Below are 18,332 nucleotides of genomic sequence, written 5' to 3' on the forward strand. Positions count from 1 at the left end.
TAATAAGGCAATATTGTCTTATAAGGCAAATAATATAATAAGTTTTTTAATGAAAAAAGGGGGTCAGGATAGGAATTATAATGATGAGTTAAGTATATCTAGTCCTAAAGAAAAGGAGCCAGGACTCATCAGAAATCCAGAAGAGAACTGAAAATAAAATAATAAAAAATATCTTTAAATTAAGAGCTTAAGTAGGAGGATACCTGTGCTACATTGAAAAAGCAAAAGATTTTTATCAAGATAGAAGTTTCATCATATGTGTTCAGATTCCAACCTCTTAGGGAGCATCTCACACCCTCCTTCCATTCATTCAGGAATATTATGGAATAACTTTACATTCATAGAATTAATATTTTATGCAAGATACAGGGTGGAGCTGCTATACTAGCCATTGCAGGTGAATTGTGATTACCTGGAGGGATTAGACTGCTGCTGCTGCTAAGTCGCTTTAGTCATGTCCGACTCTGCACGACCCCATAGATGGCAACCCACCAGGCTCCGCCATCCCTGGGATTCCCCAGGCAAGAACACTGACTGGAGTGGGTTGCCATTTCCTTCTCCAATACATGGACGTGAAAAGTGAAAGTGAGGTCACTCAGTCATGTCCAACTTGGTATTGCCAGATATATACGAGGCAGTCTTTCTTGGTTTCCTCACTGACCTCACTTCCTACTTCCCCCTGCCTCTCCCTGAACTCCAGCTTAGGGGCTTCAAGCACACCGAGCAAGGTCTCCTCCCATAGAATGCTCAAGAAACTGATTTTACCAGTTCCATTCTTCTTTCTCAAGATTGCTTTGGCAATTCGAGGTTTTTTGTATTTCCATACAAATCTTGAAATTATTTGTTCTAGTTCTGTGAAAAATATGGCTGGTAGCTTGATAGGGATTGCATTGAATTTGTAAATTGCTTTGGGTAGTATACTCATTTTCACTATATTGATTCTTCTGATCCATGAACATGGTATATTTCTCCATCTATTAGTGTCCTCTTTGATTTCTTTCATCAGTGTTTTACAGTTTTCTATATATAGGTCTTTAGTTTCTTTGGGTAGATATATTCCTAAGTATTTTATTCTTTTCGTTGCAATGGTGAATGGAATTGTTTCCTTAATTTCTTTTTCTACTTTCTCATTATTAGTGTATAGGAATGCAAGGGATTTCTGTGTGTTGATTTTATATCCTGCAACTTTACTATATTCATTGATGAGCTCTAGTAATTTCCTGGTGGAGTCTTTAGGGTTTTCCATGAGGAGGGTTTTCCTTTTCTTAGAGGATCATGTCATCTGCAAACAGTGAGAGTTTTACTTCTTCTTTTCCAATTTGGATTCCTTTTATTTCTTTTTCTGCTCTGATTGCTGTGGCCAAAACTTCCAGAACTATGTTGAATAGTAGCGGTGAAAGTGGACACCCTTGTCTTGTTCCTGACTTTAGGGGAAATGCTTTCAGTTTTTCACCATTGAGGATAATGTTTGCTGTGGGTTTGTCATATATAGCTTTTATTATGTTGAGGTATGTTCCTTCTATTCCTGCTTTCTGGAGAGTTTTTATCATAAATGGATGTTGAATTTTGTCAAAGGCCTTCTCTGCATCTATGGAGATAATCATATGGTTTTTATTTTTCAATTTGTTGATGTGGTGAATTACATTGATTGATTTGCGGATATTGAAGAATCCTTGCATCCCTGGGATAAAGCCCACTTGGTCATGGTGTATGATCTTTTTAATGTGTTGTATACAAGCAACTTATGCAGCTCAATTCCAGAAAAATAAACGACCCAATCAAAAAATGGGCCAAAGAACTAAATAGACATTTCTCCAAAGAAGACATACAGATGGCTAACAAACACATGAAAAGATGCTCAACATCACTCATTATTAGAGAAATGCAAATCAAAACCACAATGAGGTACCACTTCACACCAGTCAGAATGGCTGCGATCCAAAAATCTGCGAGCAATAAATGCTGGAGAGGGTGTGGAGAAAAGGGAACCCTCCTACACTGTTGGTGGGAATGCAAACTAGTACAGCCACTATGGAGAACAGTGTGGAGATTCCTTAAAAAATTGCAAATAGAACTACCTTATGACCCAGCAATCCCACTGCTGGGCATACACACCAAGGAAACCAGAATTGAAAGAGACACATGTACCCCAATGTTCATCGCAGCACTGTTTATAATAGCCAGGACATGGAAACAACCTAGATGTCCATCAGCAGATGAATGGATAACAAAGCTGTGGTACATATACACAATGGAGTATTACTCAGCCGTTAAAAAGAATTCATTTGATTCAGTTCTGATGAGATGGATGAAGCTGGAGCCGATTATACAGAGTGAAGTAAGCCAGAAAGAAAAACACCAATACAGTATACTAACACATATATATGGAATTTAGAAAGATGGCAATGACGACCCTGTATGCAAGACAGGAAAAAAGACACAGCTGTGTATAACGGACTTTTGGACTCTGAGGGAGAGGGAGAGGGTGGGATGATTTGGGAGAATGGCATTCTATCATGTATACTATCATGTAAGAATTGAATTGCCAGTCTATGTCTGACGCAGGATACAGCATGCTTGGGGCTGGTGCATGGGGATGACCCACAGAGATGTTATGGGGAGGGCAGTGGGAGGGGGGTTCATGTTTGGGAACACATGTAAGAATTAAAGATTTTAAAATTAAAAAAAAAAAAAGAAAAAAAAAAGAAACTGATTTTAACTGATGGACTGACTGAATTAGTGAAGGACCACCATTTTAACCCCAAATAAAAACATATCACAGTGCATAAACAGAAACTTGTTTGAGGTCTCTGAAATGTTGGAGAAACCTGGGAGCTCAAATCCTCCCTAACGTTTGGGGGATATATAGTTTATTTTCAGGAGAGGCCATCGCTCCCTCAATAAAATCAGGAAACTCTTGGCTAGAATGTTGGAAAAGAGATCCTTCATCTTTGCCAGAGGTGTTAGGAAAAGCTCCCTTCAAGTACGAGATACATGATGCCCCATGAAAATAGACAAATATTTATCACATTCTCCTTTTACTTGTTTCTGGAAGCCCAGAAAGGAGTGATGCTTTGTAGAGCCTGAAAAGGGACCACCATGGAAATGAAGATGATTGTATGCCCTGACTTATTTTTCCATATATCCCCTTTGCTGAATTTCTAATGCTAGTTGTAAAGAGGGAATGATAATTGTAAAGATGGTATCTCAGAGCTATCCCCTTCCATAACTAGTCCTCCTCTTCCAGATTCCTAGTTGGTTGGTCCAGCTTCAAAGGTCTCCATCAACTCAACCTCAGGTGGGCTTTAGAGGCAGAGAATGGCTGGTCAAAAATCAGAAAAGGCCATGATAAATGGGTCTAGATCAAATCATGCTTAGGGAAAGAGGCTAACTTATAGGACACTTAGAAGGGTTGGATTTCCTTGTCTATTACTGAACCAAGGAGCTTAGAAAAAATTTAGTTGTTACCCAACATAACAAAGAGTTGGGCACGACTTAGCCATTGAGCAACAACAACAGATCAAAACTTATGATTTCACAGGTGTAACTGTTACAATGATGCCAAGTACTGTTTCCTTTTTTTCAAGTGAGTTGATTTAAAGATATATTAAGAAAATAGTAGAATGGGTACCTGAACATGGTAACAAAGAGTCTGACATGACTGAGTGACTTCACTTTTCACTTTCAGATTGATATATGCAATATTAAAAATTGTTTAAAATTTTCAAATATAATTACTATGAATTGTTTTTATATAATACTTTTATTATGCATGAAAAACTGTATTCAGCTTCAAAATACAGGGTTTTATTAAGTTTAGTTTTCACATAATAACCCAAAGGGAAAACAGTTGGTAGAATTTGATTAATAATAGATTCCAATGGGTAACAGTTTCTATTATATAGTATCAATGTTTGAGTGAGCATTTAGAAAACTTACATTTACTGTGTTAATAATTCCCTATTCTACTCTCTTTCTGTCCCAAGTAGGCATTTTATTGGCTGCCATAAATCATGGTGAATTCACATTTGAATGAGTAACACTGTTTTCCAAGAGCCATAAAGCAAACAAAAAAACATGTTTCTCCTTGCTATTTTACATTTATCAAAAATAGCAGAAGTCTCTTGTACTCCTCGCAGGGGGAATCAATATGCCAAGTTAAGAAAATGAGATATTAATTTTATGTTCTTTTTTTCTTTTTAACATTCCATCCCAGATTCTCCTCTTTCTTGGGGAATTTAGGTGAGTAACACTCAATTCCCCAGGGAGAGTCAGATTTCTGATTGCCATTGTAACACAGGATCTCTTGTCACGAGATTTTTAAATCATGGGTCAGTCACATTGTAAGACAGTAACAGCCAGTTTCTTTCCTTATGAAAAGAGGATTTGGATTGGCATTATTGAGGCAGGCATACGATCTATGATTTCACTTTTGATTTCCTTGAAGGAATGATGTTTGTAATATCTTCATTTTTAAAAAATGAAGAGAGTTTCTTTCTGAATTGTAAAACTGAGTTACTCCCCCTTAAGAAATTTCCTGAAGGTAATGAGTTCTCCACTAATAACACAGAATTTAGGGTATAAATAGGTTGGAATTCCTCCTCTGATGTTGTTTCTTCCTCCTTTTGTGGATCTTTCTGTGTATATTGGAAGTGTGGATCGCACTGTGTATATTCTGTTCTAGATTACTTGTGCTAAGCACACACTGGTCAGAATCCTTTCCTGCCTTCTAGAGCCAGATCTGGAAATCAGTCTCTCTTTCTCTACTGCTAGCACACAATTTATGAGAGCTTGTGGTTCCCTCTGTACCTAATTAGATAAGTATCTGCTTTTCAAACTATGTTTTGGAATAATAGAGGGAGTATGTTTCTGAGTTCTAGACCTGGAAAGAAGCATTAGAAATCCCAACTGTTTCTTCAGGTCAAATCATATTTCTTAGTCCAGTTTTGCCATTGATCTAGCCAATATTTTGATTTTCCAACTCCTATACCCGTTTCCAAATTAGTTCCAACTTCTGAAAAGGAAATGGCTGGGGGTTTTGTGTATATGTCTGATTTAAAAGTCGAAAGTATTAGTTTGATAGGAAACAGTGTAAAATCACATATTCATAGTTTCTTGGAACATCCCACCAATAAGGGTTTCCTATTGGCCCTTCTTCCTACTTAGTGACCAGCTTTCCCCTTTCTTTTCTCATTCTCTGCTTATTCTCACTTATTCCTTTCAGGACTGTTAAATTCCTGGAATTGCAAATACTCTTCTCTTTTCTACAAAGTAGCACTTTAGCTCTCTCCTGCTGCTGCTCCCAAACTTGCACATTTAAGCCTGTTAAAGATGAATGAGTGAGTGATAGTCACTCACTCAGTCATGTCTGACTCTTTGCAACCCAATGGACTGTAGCTTGCTAGGCTCCTCTGTCCATGGGATTCTCCAGGTAAGAATACTGGAGTGGCAGTCATGTCTGACTCTTTGCAACCCAATGGACTGTAGCTTGCTAGGCTCCTCTGTCCATGGGATTCTCCAGGTAAGAATACTGGAGTGGGTTGCCATGTAAGAGCTATATAGTCTTATATAAACAAAATGAGGTCTACTTTCCAACAGGTTCTTCATATGGGGCTAGACAGCCAGAAAGTGAAAGTGCAGTTGCTCAGTCCTGTCGGACTCTAACACCATGGACTGTAGCCTGCCAGCCTCCTCTGTCCATGGAATTTTCCAGGCAAGAGTACTGGAGTGGTTTGCCATTTCCTTCTCCAGGGGATCTTCCCGACCCAGCGATCGAACCCTCTCCCACATTGCAGGCAGACACTTTACCATCTGAGTCGCCAGGGAAGCTCTTAGATAGTCAGAGGTGGTTTTACTTTCCCTCATCGTTAGAGAACTAGACCTTGTTCAACTAGCCTCTATAGTGCTAGCCATATGGTATAAAACCCTATTTTCAGAGATTTTTAATTTCATAATCAAGCAGTTAGGCAGCCTTCTTACCAAATTCTTAGTCACTAGCTTTTCCGGCTCCAGTTCCTCTTGCACATCAGTTGTCTCACATACAATGCCATCTTTCCCTTCTCTAATTCTTCAAGAGAATATCGTTACCTTCAGATTGGCACAAGCCTTGACTTGCTGTTTAGAATATATCAGAATCTGGTCAATTTACAGTTTCAATTTTATCTTTTAATACCACCAGTGATAAATATTTCTCTCGCACACTTTGTGAAAAATCACCTTTACTTTCCACTATGGTATCCTTGACCACATTCATTTTTCTAATTATTCAATATCTAGCTTAAATTCTGCTTCCTATGAAGGTTTCCCTGACCAATGCCTCCTGTCATTTCCCTTCTCTGAATTTCTGTACCCTTTGATTAATAGCATGGTTTTCTACACAGAAAATCCTCTCAGGATTTTCAGGATTTAGGGACTGAGGTTTTGAATAGCTCCATAATACAGTTTTAGTGCTGGAAGACCTGAGAGACCATCCAGTTCAACCACTGATATTATGGATGACAACACATGTCCTAGGAAGATTAGTGACTTAGTAGCAAAACTCCAACCGAAACACCTGACTTTTGCCCAGTGTGACCTCTTCTCATGGCTTCCTGCTCCCAGCACCGAGCCAGTCCCTGCTTATTCCCCCTGGCTGCCACTGCTATTGCTATTTGTTACCCCAGCTGTACCCTGAACTCAAGGTACCTGTTTCTTTTTAGGAGCTGTAAAGTTAACAGATGCTACAGAAATTTTGTAACATATGATTCCTAAGTTAAAGACTTTCTCATTGTGTAATCAGAATTGGACGAACCACAAGGAGAAAAAACAAAAATCCTTTGAGCAAAATTGCTTTACACCGAAAGTTTGTCCAAAGAATTTTATGCCAGGAGCAAGTACTCACAGATTCATCTATTCATAGAGATCTCTATAATCCATTCTTATATATATATAGGATCCTGTAAGGATCAGGGAGAACTAATATTTATTGAGCATCCATGTCAGATACTCTTATTGTTACTTTACATTAACTCATTTAGTTTTCATAATCACTAACTTTAAATTTTTATTTTTTAAAAAATACTTTTTTGTAGTATAGTTGGTTTAAAATGTTGTGTTAGTTTCTGCTGTATAGCAAATTGAGTCATAAGACAGGTATCGTATTATCTTCCTCCTTCTACAAATGGTGAAACAGAGACCAGAGATGTAAAGCAAATTTTCTGAGTAATAAGCCCATAGAAGGAAGAACATGGGATTTGAACTTATGTCTCTTGTCTCTACATCATGTCATGGGTAGCTGTATTTTGCCCATTTGGTTACACAATGGACTATGGTGGTGAACACTCTTAGTGCTCTGCCCCATCTCTTCTTGCCGTTTTACTGTTCCTGTATACCTCTTCTCTCTGTGTCAGGGGACTTTTCTCAGTGGCTCACACTGGCAACTCTTCTCTGGAGGACGGTCTCAGGCTACAGGAGCTGCTTATCTGTTTATGCAGAGAGCCAGTGGTAGCTTACATCCTCCCAGGTGGTCCTTAGCCAGTGACTGACAAGTGCAGGGGGTGTGAAATCTTAGCGCCTTGGCTTCAAGTTGGGACAAGTTCTAAGATGTAACTTAGATATTAGAGCTCCCTGTGGAAACAACCTTAAAAAATCTCCACAGCACTGTAACCAACATCCTACTTGACTTAATTTTTCCTTGTTTTGTTTTCTTTCCTCCTTTGCCATTGTTTTCTTTGAGAACTTCCTTAATAAATTGCTTGTATGTAAAGTCTTGTCTCGGGGTTTAATTTTGGTGAATCCATTCTAAGATAGAGTATCATGACTTAATTTCTCAATATTATTTATTAAGCACTTCCTATATGCCAAGCACTATGTGATATTCTTTCAGTCTATTATGAGTAGATACCATTTCTCATTTTACAAATGAGAAAGCTGAGCCTTAATATGGTCCTCAGGGTCACGCAGCCAGTAGATGTCAGAACCAAGCTGAAACCCTGGTCTGATTCCCAAGGCATATTCATAACCCCTATGCTGTACTCCTCAAGGATAAGTAATTTCCCCTGGTAAGGAAGCCAACTCATAGTCAGCCCCTCCTTCTGTGGGAGAATACAAAAACAAATGATACAAATTCAAGTGTAAAACACAAATTATCATATATTTTACAGTTTTCTTCTCCTAATCCAGAAGATCTACATTTCTGTGACTGGGGAGAGCAAGAAATCTAATCTGGGCAAAACATATTATATGACACTTCATATGGTCTTTAGACTAGTGCCTTGAATATTTGTGGAGTATTTGCTTTCTGATAAGCTCAGAAGATAAAAAGAGTGCTTACTCATAAGGAATCTATAATTCAGTGAAGGAGGCTGATCTGTGAAGGTCTGTAATGCAATCTGACAAACACTGTAATAAAAGCACAAGATAGCACAGAAGAAGGAGTAAAATATTCTGATTCCGTCCTAGAGATGAAGTTAGGGGATGACTCGTGAGTCATAAAGAATGGATAGGATTTTAGTGTTTTATTTTATCTCATTTTAATTTAACTGTACTTTATTATTTTACAATGGAAGAACACATACCAGAATTGTGTTTGAAATAGAGGCTAGGATCTCAGAGGTAGAAAATGGCCTGTATCTGTGATTCTTATTAGAAATCTAATACAAAGACCTAGCTAGACCTCATTTACTTGCTCTGGTGGAAAGAACAGTAGTGCTTTCCTCTGATTGATAGCTTCTCTTTAAAATGACTCAGAATTATTTTATACTTAGAATATTCACTTTCAAGCAGTTATCACTTATATTCATAGCTATATAAAAGTGGGACTCTGAGATTTCAAGTGTTTCTAATATGGAGATGTGAACTTGAACATATTAATGGCCATGCTAGGTAAAGGAGAGTGATTTCCAACCTGTGGATTAAGACTCTAAGGGGACTCAAGTTTACTGAGATGGGTATTCAAATCCATATGCATATATATTCCTTTCCCAAGCTACAGTTACTTGAGCTCTTATCTTGTGGGGCAGTCATAAGCAAAGCAGTTAAGAATATAAGGGTTTGGAACTGCACTGTTCGAGTTTAAACCCTAGCTTTACCATTATGTGAATGAATTTGGTTAAACTACTTGACCCTTCTGTACCTCAATTTCTCAATATATTTTTATAACTATTCCAAAATTATTTACATGTAAAAGAAAATGTAAGAAAGGTAGGAAATTTGTAACAAGTAATGAAAAAGACAAAATCAGTTGGCCCTGAATGATTTTATTTTACCTCATTATAACTTTGTACAATAATTTACAGGTTCAGAGACACTATCTCTGTCCAAACAGAACCCCTTGTCTTTACACTAATTCCTCCCAATGTATTCTGCACATAGTCTTTCTCAATAAAACATGATCATATCTGGCTACAGTTTTTTTTTTTTAAAATCATCATTTCCCCATTGGCTATAGGTTAAAGTCCAAGATCTGTGGCATTTTATTCAAAGACTTCCTCTGTGGCTTAGCTACTTTCTTACTACCTTCTTAGTCCTCAATTTCTTGCCCTCTCCTCTTCCAGCTTAGGATACACAGAAATGTTTACATTTTCTCCTTTATACTCCTATAATTACATGACACTGTATTACAGCACCTGAAATTGCGTTGTCTCCTTAACTAGATCGTAAGCCTCTGGAAGAGCAGGGACCATGTGGTTCCAGACTAAAGCACAGTGACTATTATACAGTACAAATTGTGCTCAATGAAAAATGAATTCAAGTCAACAAATATTATATTCTAGGTTTTAGATATTGTTAGAGCAATAGTTAAGAAACAAAAATTTAGTAAGTAGGTTCTTGTACAAAGGTTACAATGAATTTTTTTTTAAGCTCTAAAAAGATTATGTTCTGAAGTGTTAATTATATTGTATGAGTATTTTAAACAGGACTCTATGGTTGCATGTGATAGAAAACCAACTCACATAAGTTAGTTAAATCTATTTATATGTTTGTTCATTTGAAGGATATTGGGTACATCTCACATAGCACGACAGTGGAGTAGCCTGAAGAGAACTCAAAACCAGCCCTACTGTACATTATCCAGGAACCAAGACAGAATTAGTTTTGCTGGCAACTTTGTATATCTAGGTCAGATTCTGAAAATACCTGGGGGATGATTTCCTAAAGTCTGAGATGGTCCCAAGGTGAAAGAATCCTGGCTGGTGAATGCATTAGGCTGCTATATAGGCTGTTCTGGAAGAGCCAGGCTCAGTTCATCTGATATTGTTTGATACTACTTGATATGGGTGTCTGAAAGCCTTGATTATCTGGCATCAATCAGGAATACGTACTGTCATTAAACTTCCCAGATAACCAGAGCCTAATTCATTTAGTTTGAAAACTTAATTTTAACACTTTTCAGGCCTTTCTTTCTAAAACAGAATATATTGAATAGAATATATTGACGATAACTTGGGTAATGTAATGGGGCACAAGAGTGAGTGCAGGTGTCAAGAGTCTTTAATGAATGTCTTCCAGAGGACACCAGGTTCATATACTCCAGTCTTTATCCACAGGACAAATTTTTATTGAGGCATACAAATACTTTCACAGAAAGGAAGTGCCAGATTTAAATTTTTTTTAGAAATCAATTTCAGATAAATTAATATGGTAATCTGTTATGGGAAAAGAGAGAGAAGAAAACCCATTTGCTGTGTGTGTGTGCTTAGTTGCTCAGTCATGTCCGACTCTTTGCAACACCATGGACTGTAGCCCGCCAGGCTCCTCTGTCCATGGGAATTCTTCAGGCAAGAATACTGGGGTTGGTTGCCATGCCCTCCTCCAGGGGATCTTCTCAACTCAGGGTTCGAACCCACCCCACATTGCAAGCGGATTCTTTACCGTCTGAGCCACCAGGGGTAGAAGAAAGCTCATTTACTTGTCATCTTTGAGTGTGTTTGAGCTTGCCTTTCTGTGACATCTCCTATTTCATATCGGAATTAGTTTAGTTGCACACTCAGGACCATCATTCTGTAAATCAACTTTGGGCACCACTCTGGAGACCAATACAAGGTTCTTGGAAATTTGCTAATCTCTGTAGAATTGTGTGCAGTGTCCAGAAGTGAAAGCACTGCTAAGATGTTGTCCATATATAGCAGAACTGTCTATTCTCCATTTTCCTCATTTCTTATATATATGTTTTCAATTTTGTAAACCTTTAAAAAATAGACATATTATGAGCATTCTACCAAAAGACTGTTTTGGAATGAGAATGAAGATGATGATATAGCTGATGAGATAACGAATATTGACTTAGTGATTCTTCTGTGCTGGACCCTGTTCTAACCACTCTTCTTATACTCATTCAGTTAATCTTCACATCAGTCCTATGATACTTTCATTTTATATCACATATAAAGAAGCTTTAGTACAGAGAGATAACTTGGCCGATGTTTCATTACTAGTGAGAGGATATGTATTTTTAAAGCATATTTATAGCAATATTTCATAAAGCAAAATGATAGAGTAAAATTTCATCACATGAATACAATAAAATTTACTACTACATTGATATTATTTCCAATTTAGGTATCTTTCAGAGAATGCTGCTGTGAATAACTTTGTTGGCAAGTTTATTTATTTCCTTATGATACATACTGTTTGTAAACTAATGTGTCAAGGGGAGATTTTTATGCCTTTTGACATTGCCAAGTGCTTTCTAGAAAGTCAGTGCCTATTTATAGTTCATGAAATGGTATATGTGTATACATGTCATTAGACTTTACAAATAATATGTATATATAAATACTATATATATGTATATTTAATTTGGTAACAATTATTTTATTATTTTTGTTGTTGCTAGTCAATGGGGTTGCTCACAGCACTTCTCTAACCTCATTCTCAGATAAGGAAACTGAGTGAACCCTAGTACTTAGGAGCTTCTGTTCATTACTCTTGGTTACCTTTGTCACTGTTTATTATTCAGGACTGCTGATTCACTACCAGGTGTCCATATTTGATACCTGTTTCCACATAGATATTATACTATCTCGTAACAAAACAGAAAGCTAACTAGACAACTAGGTCATGCTATACTAGCAAATTTGATCCACATACTATCCATCATTAAAACTAAAACAAACAAGGAAGCTAGGCAATAAACTCTGTACATTGATAGCAAATTTGATTGACTCTCAATTCTGAAGTTAATAGCCATGTTGAGAATAGTACCTCCTAACAATTTTGTGAGTCATCAGGATTTTTCCCTTATTTCCTGGTTCCAGGCCTAAATGTCAGTGCAGATAAGGAAGGTATATAGGAAATTGAATTAAATACAAAATATTTCCTGCATATGAAACCTTGCCTACATGATGAAAAACACTATATCTAAAATGGAAACTTAAAAAAAAATTCTTTCTGAAAAGTAAAAAGGAAAAATAGTTAATGTAGGATTTTAGTTATGTCTGATAAATGAAAATGCTATTAATGTTCCCTGTATCGTTATTCTAAAAATATTTATTGATCACCTTGTCTGAGTCAGTTGTCTTAGTCCTACCTGTCTGCAAGTAGACTTCATTAATATAGGGATGGATATGTGTGTGTGTGTGTGTGTGTGTGTATGTGTATAGAGAATGGCTATCAACAAGTCTACGAACAGTAAATACTGGAGAAAGTATGGAGAAAAAGAAACCCTATTACACTGTTGATGGGAATGTAAATTGGTACAGTCTCTATGGAGAACAGTATGGAGGTTCCTTAAGAAACTAAAAATACCCTTACCATATGATCCTGCAGTCCCACTCCTGTGCATATATCTGGAGGAAAGCATAATTCAAAAAGATACTTGCAACTCAATGCTCATAGCAGCACTATTTACAATAGCCAAGACATGGAAATTACATAAATGGCCATTGAGAAAAGACTGGATAAAAAAGATACGTTATATGTATGCAATGGGGGTGGGCGCAGGAGGAACAAGAGGAGCTACTCCACGTTCAAGGTCAGGAGGGGTGGCCATGAAGAGATACCCCTCATCCAAGGTAAGGAGCAGTGATTGCGCTTTGCTGGAGCAGCCATGAAGAGATACCCCACGTCCAAGGTAAGAGAAACCCAAATAAGACGGTAAGAGCTGCAAGACGGCATCAGAGGACAGACACACTGAAACCATAATCACAGAAAACTGGCCAATCTGATCACACGGACCACAGCCTGTCTAACTCAATGAAACTAAGCATGCTGTGTGGGGCCACCAAAGATGGGCCTGTCATGGTGAAGAGGTCTGACAGAATGTGGTCCACTGGAGCAGGGAATGGCAAACCACTTCAGTATTCTTGCCTTGAGAACCCCATGAACAGTATGAAAAAGCAAAAAAAAAAAAAAAAAAATAGGACACTGAAAGATGAACTACCCAGGTCGGTAGGTGCCCAATATGCTACTGGAGATCAGTGGAGAAATGACTCCAGAAAGAATGAAGGGATGGAACCAAAGCAAAAATAATACCCAGTTGTGGATGTGACTGGTGATAAAAGCAATGTCCGATGCTGTAAAGAGCAACATTGCATAGGAACCTGGAATGTCAGGTCCATGAATCAAGGCAAATTGGAAATGGTCAAATAGGAGATGGCAAGAGTGAATGTTGACTTTCTAGGAGTCAGCGAACTAAAATGGATTGGAATGGGTGAATTTAACTCAGATGACCATTATATCTACTACTGCGGGCAGGAATCCCCCAGAAGAAATGGAGTAGCCATCATGGTCAACAAAAGAGTCCAAAATGCAGTACTTGGATGCAATCTCAAAAACGACAGAATGATCTCTGTTCATTTCCAAGGCAAACCATTCAATATCACGGTAATCCAAGTCTATGCCCCAACCAGTAGCACTGAAGAAGCTGAAGTTGAATGGTTCTATGAAGACCTACAAGACCTTTTAGAACTAACACCTAAAAAAGATGTCCTTTTCATTAAAGGGGACTGGAATTCAAAAGTAGGAAGTCAAGAAACACCTGGGGTAACAGGCAAATTTGGCCTTGGAATACAGAATGAAGCAGGGCAAAGGCTAATAGAGTTTTGCCAGGAGAACACAATAGTCATAGCAAACACCTCTTCCAACAACACAAGAGAAGACTCTACACATGGACATCACCAGATGGTCAACACCGAAATCAGATTGATTATATTCTTTGCAGCCAAAGATGGAGAAGCTTTATACAGTCAGCAAAAAGAAGACTGGGAGCTGACTGTGGCTCAGATCATGAGCTCCTTATTGCCTAATTCAGACTTAAATTGAAGAAAGTAGGGAAAATCTCTAGACCATTCAGGTATGACCTATACAGTGTAAGTGAGAAATAGATTTAAGGGACTAGATCTGATAGATAGAGTGCCTGATGAACTATGGATGGAGGTTCGTGACATTGTACAGGAGACAGGGATCAAGACCATCCCCATGGAAAAGAAATGCAAAATAGCAAAATGGCTGTCTGGGGAGGAGTTACAAGTAACTGTGAAAAGAAGAGAAGCAAAAAGCAAAGGAGAAAAGGAAAGATATAAGCATCTGAATGCAGAGTTCCAAAGAATAGCAAGGAGCAATAAGAAAGGCTTCTTCAGCGATCAATGCAAAGATATAGAAGAAAACAACAGAATGGGAAAGACTAGAGGTCTCTTCAAGAAAATTAGAGATACCAAGGGAACATTTCATGCAAAGATGGGCTCAATAAAAGACAGAAATAGTATGGACCTAACAGAAGCAGAAGATATTAAGAGGAGGTGGCAAGAATACACAGAAGAACTGTACAAAAAAGGTCTTCACGACTCGGATAATCACGATGGTGTGATCACTGATCTAGAACCAGACTTCCTGGAATGTGAAGTAAAGTGGGCCTTAGGAAGCATCACTACGAACAAAGCTAGTGGAGGTGATAGAATTCCAGTTGGGCTATTTCAAATCCTAAAGGATGATGCTGTGAAAGTGCTTCACTCAATATGTCAGCAAATTTGAAAAATTTAGCAGTGGCCACAGGACTGAAAAGGTCAGTTTTCATTCCAATCCCAAAGAAAGGCAATGCCGAAGAATGCTCAAACTACCACACAATTGTACTCATCTCACATGCTAGCAAAGTAATGCTCAAAATTCTCCAAGCTAGGCTTCAGCAATACATGAACTGTGAACTTCCAGGTGTTCAAGCTGGTTTTAGAAAAGGCAGAGGAACCAGAGATCAAATTGCCAACATCCGCTGGATCATGGAAAAAGCAAGAGAGTTCCAGAAAAACATCTAGTTCTGCTTTGTTGACTATGCCAAAGCCTTTGATTGTGTGGATCACAATAAACTGTGGAAAATTCTGAGAGAGATGGGAATACCAGACCACCTGACCTGCCTCCTAAGAAACCTGTATGCAGGTCAGGAAGCAACAGTTAAAACTGGACATGGAACAACAGACTGGTTCCAAATAGGAAAAGGAGTACATCAAGGCTGTATATTGTCACCCTGCTTATTTAACTTCTCTGCAGAGTACATCATGAGAAATGCTGGGCTGGAAGAATCACAATCTGGAATCCAGATTGCCGGGAGAAATATCAATAACCTCAGATATGCAGATGACACCACCCTTATGGCAGAAAGTGAAGAGGAACTAAAAAGCCTCTTGATGAAAGTGAAAGTGGAGTGTGAAGAAGTTAGCTTAAAGCTCAACATTCAGAAAACTATCATGGCATCTGGTCCCAGCACTTCATGGGAAGTAGAAGGGAAACAGTGGAAACAGTGTCAGACTTTACTTTGGGGGGCTCCAAAATCACTGCAGATGGTGACTGCAGCCATGAAATTAAAAGATGCTTACTCCTTGGAAGGAAAGTTATGACCAACCTAGATAGCATATTCAAAAGCAGAGACATTACTTTGCCAACTAAGGTCCGTATAGTCAAGGCTATGGTTTTTCCAGTAGTCATGTATGGCTGTGAGAGTTGGACTGTGAAGAAAGCTGAGTGCTGAAGAATTGATGCTTTTGAACTGTGGTGTTGGAGAAGACTCTTGAGAGTCCGTTGTACTGCAAGGAGATCTAATCAATCCATTCTAAAGGAGATCAGTGCTGGGTGCTCACTGAAAGGACTGATGCTAAACCTGAAACTCCAATACTTTGACCACCTCATGTGATGAATTGACTCATTTGCAAAGACCCTGATGCTGGGAGGGATTGGGAGCAGGAGGAGAATGGGACGACAGAGGATGAGATGGCTGGATGGCATTACCGACTTGATGGACGTGAGTTTGAGTGAACTTCAGGAGTTGGTGATGGACAGGGGAGCCTGGCATGCTGCGATTCATGGGGTTGCAAAGAGTCGGACATGACTGAGCGACTGAACTGAACTGAACTGGAATATTACTCAGCCATAAAAAAGAATAAAATAATGCCATTTGGATGGATCTAGAGATTATCATATTAAGTGAAACAAATCAAACAAAGATAAGTATCATATGATATCGCTTTGTGTGGAATCTAAAAAAATTATTTAAATGAACTTATTTACAAATCCAAAACTGACTCACATTCATAGCTAATTTATGGTTAGCAAAGGAGAGGAGGTAAATTAGGAATTTCAAATTAACATATACACACTAATATATGAAAAATAGAAACGAACCTGCTGTATTCAATACAATGAACTATATCCAATATCTTGTAATAACCTGTAAGAGAAAAGTTGGCTTAAAGCTCAACATTCAGAAAACTAAGACCATGGCATCCAGTCCCATCACTTCATGGCTAATAGATGGAGAAACAGTGGAAACAGTGGCTGACTTTATTTTTGGGGGCTCCAAAAATCACTTTAGATGGTGATTACAGCCATGAAATGGAAAGACATTTACTCCTTGGAAGGAAAATTATTACCAACCTAGACAGCATATTGAAAAGCAGGAACATTACTTTGCCAACAAAGGTCCATCTAGTCAAGGCTATGGTTTTTCCAGTAGTCATGTATGGATGTGAGAGTTGGACTGTGAAGAAAGCTGAGCACCAAAGAATTGATGCTTTTGAACTGTGGTATTGGAGATGACTCTTGAGAGTCCCTTGGACTGTAAGGAGATCCAACCAGTCCATCCTAAAGGAGATCAATCAGTCCTGCGTGTTTATTGGAAGGACTGATGTTGAAGCTGAAACTCCAATACTTTGGCCACCTGATGCAAAGAGCTGACTCATTTGAAAAGACTCTGATGCTGCGAGGGATTGGGGGAAGAAGGAGAAGGGGATGACAGAGTATGAGATGGTTGGATGCATCACCCACTCAATGGATGTGAGTTTGGGTGGACTCCGGGAGTTGGTGATGGACAGTGAAGCCTGGCTTGCTATAGTTCATGGGGTCGCAGAGTTGGATACAACTGAGTGACTGAACTGAACTGAACTGAACTGAGGAAAGAATCAGAAAAAGAATGCATATATATTTGTGTGTGTGTGTCTGTGTGTTGTTTAAATATTGTTTTGGCCAGAAAGTTTTTTCAGTTAATGAATATGTTGTTCAATACAGTTCTTGACGAAAATGAAAAATGTGTTTTTTATTTTTATTTAAAACCAAACTTTTTAGCCAGCCCATTATATATATATATATATATATTCAGTTATATATATATATGTATATATATAATTGAACCACTTTGCTATACACCCAAAACTAATACAACATTGTAAATTAACCATGCTTCAATAAAAGGCCACACTGTATTAATGTAGTCAGTTTGAATATTAATAAACTTTATATTTTCCCTATTTTATGATCAAAAAACACAGGAAACAAAGAACTCTGGGTTCAAACTGCTGACTCTTATCTCTAATCAGCTGTGTGACCTTACTAAACATGCTGGAACCTCTTTACCTCAGTTTTGTAATTTGTAAAATGTGAATAATAATATTACCAAACTCAAGGGGGTTCTGTGAAATAAAAATGGGATAATATAGCAGAAGCTCTCAGAACAGTACCTGACACTTAGTAAGTGCTATCCCTGGTAGCCTAGTCAGTAAAGAATTTGTCTGCAATGCAGAAGACTTCGGTTTGATCTCTGGGTCAGGAAGATCCCCTGGAGAAGGGAATGCCAACTGACTCCAGTATTCTTGCCTGGAGAATTCCATGGACAGAGGAGCCTGGCAGGTTACAGTCCAAGTGGTCACAAAGAGTTGGACACCACTGAGTGACTTTATCACACACACATAAGTATATGTTAGCTATTCTTTTTGTTAGTATTACATAATAATAATTTTTCTTGTTATGCTTATTATTCTATGTATTCTAATTATTACTACTAAGAAAAATTGCTTGCATCTTCTCTTTTCATCAAGCTAATGTTTTATGAATAGTATTATTATAAATGCAGTTATGTTTCTAGAATCAGCCTG

Source organism: Budorcas taxicolor, chromosome 3, assembly GCF_023091745.1.
Source record: "Budorcas taxicolor isolate Tak-1 chromosome 3, Takin1.1, whole genome shotgun sequence".
Taxonomy (NCBI): Eukaryota; Metazoa; Chordata; class Mammalia; order Artiodactyla; family Bovidae; genus Budorcas; species Budorcas taxicolor.